The sequence below is a fragment of the Carassius carassius genome, chromosome 3 (genome assembly GCF_963082965.1).
Source record: "Carassius carassius chromosome 3, fCarCar2.1, whole genome shotgun sequence".
Classification (NCBI taxonomy): Eukaryota; Metazoa; Chordata; class Actinopteri; order Cypriniformes; family Cyprinidae; genus Carassius; species Carassius carassius.
Window position 1 is genome coordinate 21,799,920 of NC_081757.1, and position 8,155 is coordinate 21,808,074.

Consider the following 8,155-nt stretch of genomic DNA (forward strand, 5'->3'; position numbering starts at 1 on the left):
ATATTATTATAGCCCAGTTTGTGCTGATTACAGTGAGATTAGACTTTAACCATTTAGATATTTATAAGAAACTTAAAAAAGCACAAATGTCAGGGCATGACAAAACTTCTCCAGGCCCCAAAAATACCCTTAGACTCCAGAGGGTTAAGTTAAGATCCTAAATGCTAAAACACATGATGAAAGAGTTCCAACTCTGTTCCCCTCGGTCCAGCAGCGGTGGGGGCTCTTGGCACAATGGTCCCAACCCAACAGATAACAGCACAGATAGGGCTACGAGATCTCCACTCAGCAATTCCTTTCCAAGCAATCAATGGTATGTAATGGTTCCTCTTCGGGCAGCCAATGGCCAATACCTGCATAACAGTGACAAGGGAGTAACACAGCAGTTCCTCTCCAAACCAGTAAAAATTACGTATAGTAGGATAGAGCCCACGACCGTTCCTCCTTGAACAGCAGGTGATGTTACAGACAGTGATACAGGGATCTTCGCCTAACGGCTTCTCTTCAGGGCAGACAACGGCAGGTAATAGAACAACCTGTAGTAGAGACTTTCACATGGCAGATTACCTTCAGAGCGGACCTTCAGAACGGATGGCAGATAAGGGAACAGACAATGGTAAGAGGGCTTCATCCAGTGGCCTTTCTTCAGAGCAGACAGCAGCAGATAATAGAACAACCTGTGGTAAGAGACTCACACAGCAGCTTATCTTCAGAGTATGACAGCAGATAATGGACAGACAATGGTAAGAGATCTTCACCCAACGGCTTCTCGTCAGAGCGGGCAGCAGATTTATCCACCCACACTTGTGCATACAATAGATCACCTCAAAGAATCACATGTGTTCACTTCACACTAGACACTGCAGTCCACAGCAAACTCACAGTGAATATCTCTCTCGCTCACGGTCACAGCCGGCATCTTCTACCATTCTAGAACTTAAATCTCCTACATGCTGCATATATGGTAGGGGTGCTCAGCCACTCTCCAATCCTCATCCAGTTCACTCTGTAGATTCGTTCCTCCAGTTCCCCATAACGCTGTGACTAGAGTTCCACCTTTCCGCCGCGTTAGTCCTTGCCGCTCTGTCCTCCACCTTCCCGTGACATTAATCCGTCCGCTCCGTCCTCGCGGCATTAATCCGTCCACTCTGTCCCTGCGGCATTTATCCATCCACTCCGTACCGTCCCCGCGGCACTAACCCTTCCGTTCCATCCCCCCCGTTCCTGTCCTGTTCCCGTTCCCACTCTGTTCTCCCCTCTTCATGTCAGAATACCCCTTTTATAATCCACCTAATCAGTCTGTGTCCCAATTGCCATTGACTTCCCTCCTATCACACAGCTGAAGCTCGTCACATACTTCCACATTTCCATCCTTCCACAAAACAGGAAGTTTCTGAGGTTCGCTTTCGTGGGCGAAGCTTACCAATATCGAGTACTTCCCTTTCGCCTTGCACTCTCACCACGCACGTTCATAAAATGTGTAGATGCAGCTCTGGTCCCCCCTGCGCATGCAGGGCATCCGCATTCTCAACTATATCAACGATTGGTTGATTTTAGCTCAGTAAGAGCAGGTTGTGGCTCGGCATCGAAATGTCGTTCTCGCACATATGGGGGAGCTGGGTTTGAGACTGAACACCAAGAAGAGTGTTCTTTCTCCAGTTCAGAGAACCACCTATCTAGGCTTAGTATGGGATTTGACCGTGATGCAGGCACGATTGTCCCCTGCTCGTATCGAGTCGATCCTCATCTCAGTCGAGAGAGTCAAAGAAGGCCAGTCACTCACCGTCAAACAATTTCAGAGATTGTTGGGTCTGATGGCAGCTGCGTCCAACGTGATACCTCTTGGCCTGCTGTACATGAGACCCCTACAGTGGTGGCCAAGGGATTTTCCCCGAGGGGCAATCCACTTCAAACTATCAAGGTCACGCGGCGCTTCCACTTGGAAATGTGGAAGAAACCTTGGTTCTTGAATCAGGGCCCGGTGCTGGGTAATACTAGCAACGGATGCATCCCTCACTGGTTGGGGTGTGGTCATGAGTGGCCACCCTGCCCGTGGTCTATGGAGCAGTCACCATCTGACATGGCATATCAATTGTCTAGAGATGCTAGCAGTTTATCGTGCACTGAAGCACTTCCTCCCAGACCTAAGAGGTCATCATGTGTTGGTGCGCACCCACAACACATCGTTGGTCTCTTACATCAACCACCAGGGAGGTCTGCGTTCGCGCCCCTTGTACAAGCCGGCGCACCAGATCCTTGTGTGGTCCCAGAGCAAACTCTTCTCATTAAGAGCAGTATATATTCCTGGGAAACTTAATAATGGGAGCTCACATACTGTCGAGGCAGGGGCCAAGGCCCGGGGAATGGAAACTTCACCCCGAGGTGGTGAAGCAGATATGGAGAGTTTTTGGCAGAGCTCAAGTAGACCTCTTTGCGACTCAAGAGACATCACAATGTCTCCTTTGGGGATGGGGTTCGTCTGTTGCTAGTAGTCCCGTTCTGGCTGGGCCTAGTATGGTTCCCAGATCTGGTCTCACTCCTTGATGGCTCTCCGTGGGAGATACCGATCAGGACAGACCTACTCTCACAGGTGCAGGGCACCATAATTCACCCTCGCCCGGAGTTGTGGAAGCGGTGGGTGTGGCCCCTGAGGAGGCACAACTCATAGCATCCAGCATCCAGAGATCATCCAGTTTTCCTGCTTCTAAGCAGACTATTTGTCGTTGGATTGTCGAGACTATCAATGCCACCTATGAGTCCTCTGGTCGTGCCCCGCTGTCGGGAGCCAATGCTCACTCTACACGGGGTATGGCGGCCTCCAAGTCCTTTCTAGCAGGTGCGTCCAGTCACTCCAGGCACTTCAGTCCTCTCGTCCTAAGCTGTGCTCTTCGGATACACACTAGGCAGGGGTTTGGTAGTCTGGCAGCGTTGGTACTCGTTCCCCAAAGCGTTTCGACGCAGCTCGAGTTCCTGAAGAGGAACGTCTCTAGGTTACGTATGTAATCCTAGTTCCTCGAGGGAACGAGATGCTGCGTCTCGAGGCCATACCCCCGGCACCCCTGCCGGCGCTTGCTGGTACTCGAAGCTGAAGCCAGCTGCGCGGCTCGTGCCTTTATAGCTTCCTGGTCGCTTACGTCACCCCGCCCATGATGTCACACTCTTCAATAAGACAGTGAAGGAGTGGATGCCGAGTTGCCATATCCTTCATACTGATATTAATTATATTATTACATGATTTCTTGTTTGACTATTAATCAAGTTATGGCAAGAGTGAAATGTGTAACCTTATGTGCGCTTATGAGATATTAAAGAATCTGTCAGGACTCGGGTATGATCTGTCCTTTTTTCTTCTTTTTTTTTACTTTGTTTATTTTTTTATATTTTTCTGTTTCTACTAATTTTTCTACACTTGTATTCGTTTTGTTTCCATTTTTTCTCTCTCTTTGACTTTTAATATATTTTCTCTGGTTTTTCTTCCCTTCGCTCTAGCGCCAGCTGATCTCGCTCAGCAATCTAGGCTGCGACTTGTCTGATGCACCTGTTCCCTCTATCTCGTTACTCACCCTATTTATTCTGCTTGATTTTCACTCCTCCTTGTCAGTGTGTTCGGTGAGGTTTTGGCATTTGGCTTTGGTTCTGTCCTGTTCCTCCTTTCTGGTCAGTACGCTCGTTGGTTTGTCTGCCCGGTTGGTGTAATGTGTGCTTTGTCCTCAGAGGATTTCGGACTGCTCTTCTGGTTCTCGACCTGGACTGTTTCTGACCTTGATATTGCCCGCTGTTCTCAGCCCTGTCTGCACCTCCCTTGAACCCCTTTTCTGTTCGAACATTCTCCTGCCTACCATTTTGGATTTGTTGCTCCTCTCCTGGCGCTCTCGGAGGCTGAGCGCACGACCTGCCCACTGTGCAGTTGGATGTTCAGATTGAGTTTTTTCCCCAGTTGGGTTTTTGTTTTTTTTGGACGTTAGGACGTCCCTTCTGTTAATAAAATTTACCATTTTCAGCCTCATCCGCTCTTGGGTCCTTATCTGTCCTGACACCACACACTGACCAAGAATGGACCCAGCGGAAGGCTCAACTTGACAGTCGGCTCTGGAGCATCAGGGAGCGATGTTGGGCCGTCACGAGATGGAACTGTCTTCCACCCGTCGCTCTGTGGATGCCTTATCGGCTCAAATCCCGGATTTGGTGGGTCGACTCGATCGTCTCACTCGAGAGGATTTCCCTTCACCGCCTCCCGAGCCTCTCCCGTCCGCTTTCTCCACTGAGCCGAGATTGAATAACCCCCCCATGTATTTCGGTGAGCCTACTAGTTGTAAAGCTTTCCTTATTTAGCTTGTGTTTTCTCTACAAGCTCGAACCTACGCATCAGATGTCTCCAAGGTGGCGTATGTCATCTCCCTGCTCTCAGGTAGAGCACGTGATTGGGGGACTGCTGTATGGGGATCACAGGCAGGGTGCTGTTCTGACTTTAGTTCTTTTAAGGAGGAGATGATTAAGACTTTCGATCAGTCTGTTTTTGGCAAGGAGGCGTCGCTCCTGTTAGCGCGTCTTCAGAAGGGCAGACGTTCAGTGGCAGAGTACTCCGTGCAGTTTCGCACCCTGGCCTCTACTTGCGGGTGGAACACCGAGGCCCTTATCGCTCGTTTTTTAGAGGGTCTCAATGACTCAAAGATGAACTGTTTGCCCGCGAGGTTCCTGAACGGTTGGATGACGTGATCAGTTTGTCCCTCCGCATAGACGCCAGGAGAGAGCTATGCCGTCGAGTTCGAGCGGACTCGGTTCGAGCCAGTCACGTTCGTCCCTCCATCTCAGAGTGGCGAGGAGTGTGAGCCTATGCAGGTGGATCGCTTGCGCCTCATGCCCAAAGAGAAACAGCGCTGCCTGTTGGAGGGTCTGTGCCTATATTGCGCGGCTCAAGGACACCGAGCTCACTCTTGTCCTGCTAAGGCTGCTCGTTCGCCACAGAGAGTTAATTTGAGTGGTACTGCCATTTCCCCACTCAAAGGTCACGCACTCATCTATCTGTGTCTCTGTTCACTAAACATTCTTTGTTTAAGGCTTCAGCACTCGTTGATTCAGGAGCAGAGGGCAACTTCACTGATGAAGAATGGGCACGCGCTCGGGATATACCCACCCAATCCCTGCAGTCACCTATAGTCGCTCATGGACTCGATGGCCAGCCACTAATGCAGATCTCTCGGATCACTGATTTGGTGAGTGTTCTTACCTCCGGGAACCACCGGGAGGACCTCAGATTCCTAGTCTGTAAATCTCCGTCTGTCCCTTTGGTATTGGGTCACCCTTGGCTCGTTCGTCACGGGCCGAACATTAACTGGCTAGACAATTTAGTTTTGTCATGGAGTCAATATTGCCATACACATTGCCTTCTGTCTGCTCTCTCCCCAGTCTCTGTTTCTGTTTCCCTACAGGAGGAGGAGGCGGATCTTTCTTGAGTTCCTGCTTGTTACCATGATCTGCGGGCGGTCTTCAGCAGGTCCCGGGCTGTATCTCTTCCTCCCCACTGACCGTACGATTGTGCCATCGATCTCCTCCCTGGTACTTCTCCGCCTCGCGGACGGCTGTACTCTCTCTCCGCACCTGAGCGTGAAGCGATGGAGAAGTATTTAAGTGATTCTCTGGCAGCCGGTATATTCATCCCTCTTTTTTTTCCGGCCGGAGCGAGGTTTTTTTTTTCGTGAAGAAGGATGGCTCTCTGCACCCCTGTATAGACTATTGAGGGTTGAATGACATCACAGTTAAGAACCGGTACCCTCTGCCGTTGATGTCTTAGGCCTTCGATCTCTTGCAGGGGGCCGAGTTCTTCACGAAATTGGATCTTCGCAATGCTTACCATCTAGTGCGGATCAGGGAGGGGGACGAATGGAAGACCACGTTTAACACGCCTCGTGGGCACTTTGAATATCGGGTTCTCCCCTTCGGCTTATCCAACGCCCCAGCTGTCTTTCAAGCACTTGTCAATGACGTGCTGAGGGACATGATCGACATATTCGTTTTCGTTTATTTAGATGACATCTTAATTTTCTCTTCTTCTTTTCAGGATCATGTCCAGCACGTCCGACGGGTGCTTCAGCGGCTGTTAGAGAATCAGCTGTTCGTTAAGGCGGAGAAGTGCGAGTTCCACATTCAGTCAGTTTCCTTCTTGGGACACATCATCTTGGTGGGGGGGATTCGCATGGACCCTGCGAAGGTGAGGGCCGTCTCCGAATGGCCGGCACCTGATTCCCGCAAGAAAAAAAAAAAAAAAAAAGCAGGAGTTCCGGTTCCGCTAGCGAGAGAATGAGAGCCTGAGGTGCGAGCTCCCGACGGTTTTTCTTGTCTTTTTTCTAAAATAACCCCCAACGGTAATCTTTTTGCCAATATTGAAGTTTGTTTATGGAGATGGAGAAGGGGGTCATCACAAGAAATATGAAATCGACAATTTTGACAGATGATGACATGGGGGACAGCCAGAAGGACCGAGGCCACGCATCTGTGTTAAATTCAGCCGCGAAGGGAGTGGAAACACCTGAGCCCACGCTGCTAAATATTTTAAAAGGCTGGTCGAGCAGGAAGGCCGAGCGCGCAGGGACAATCTTCAAATATACGGAATAGCGGAAGATAAAGAGGGAACTGATATGGTGAGATTTCTGGACAACATGTTGAAAATCGCGCTTGGCTTTTCCAACAACTTGTCACTTGGGATTGAAAGAGCACATCGCGCTCTGACTGCAAAACCAGATGCCCAAGCTAAGCCCAGATCCATCGTGGTGAAGTTTGGGAGTTATCGAATGAAAGAGGAGGTTCTTCGAAGAGCGTGGCAAAAGAAAGAGTTTTTTTGTGAAGGTGTGCGCTTCTTCGTGGATCACGACTACCCTATTGAAGTGCTCAAAAAACGTAATGAATATAGAGAGGCCAAGAAGATACTTCGAGAGAATCAAGTTTCAGACCCCGTACCCGTATAAAATGCGGGTTTTTTATACGACAATGGCACTCGTCTATACAAGGATGCCGCCGAGGCAACAAGAGATATGGCAGTGCGAGGGTTACCCGTCACCGTGGTGAAACCTGCAGCCGACCCGGATCAAGAGGAGCTACAGTTGTTGTCTTCTTGGCGCACGGCTTGCGGACATCACTCCGAGAGAGGAGTCCAGCACTCCAAGAGAGGGGTCCATCACTCCGGTATAACAAATGATTCCACGCAAGATAGCCACCGCTCTCGCTTCAGGGATAAGCTTCAGGTATTTAGGAGAGACATTGATGTCTGAGGATCCCTTTTTGCTTCACTTACTGGATACTTGTGATAAGACTGACTCTAATCTTCTTGGTTAAGGAGACACTGTTTTGTAAAATATTTTTATTTTTCTTTAATAATAAGTTTTCATTTAGGAAGTTGGGACTGAGTTGTGATCTCATTCAGACTGAATTTTGCTAGTGTGTGGACATTTAATAGGGCCCTCCCTCAACAACGAGGTGAGACGTCTCCCTATTGGGGCCTAACCAACATAAGGCCATGCAGGGCTCTTTGGTTACGAGCCTCTACCTTGGAGGTTCTTTATTTGTTCTTCGGTAGAGAATCTAATTGTGCACAGGGCAGAAGTGGGGAAAACGTGTATGTTTTTATTTTTATTTTGGTTCTATTCTTACATTACATTATTTAGGATATTATGATCATGCAGGACATTAAGATAGTTTCATTTAATGTGAAGGGGATTTTAAACCCAGTAAAAAGAAGTAAAATACTATCAAAAGTAAAACGGCAGGAGCGCAAATTGTATTATTACAGGAGACACATCTCTCAGTAACAGAACATGAAAAGTTAAGAAGAATGGGTTATACAAGGGCATATTTGTCATCTTATAAAAATGGACGAAGGAGGGGAGTTACAACATTAATATCACAAAAAGTACCATTTGAGTTTATTTCAGAGGAGTCTGATAAAGAAGGGAGGTATATAGTAGTTTCAGGGAAGATCAACAATGAAATAATAACCATTTGTAATGTGTACGTTCCACCTGGAAGTAATTTTGTTTTTTATAGAAAGGTCTTTGACTTGATGATAGGCACGACAGGAATTGTAATTTGGGGAGGTGATTTAAACCTTCGTCTTAACCCTAACCTTGACGCATCGAAAAATTTACCTATGACTGCAACACAT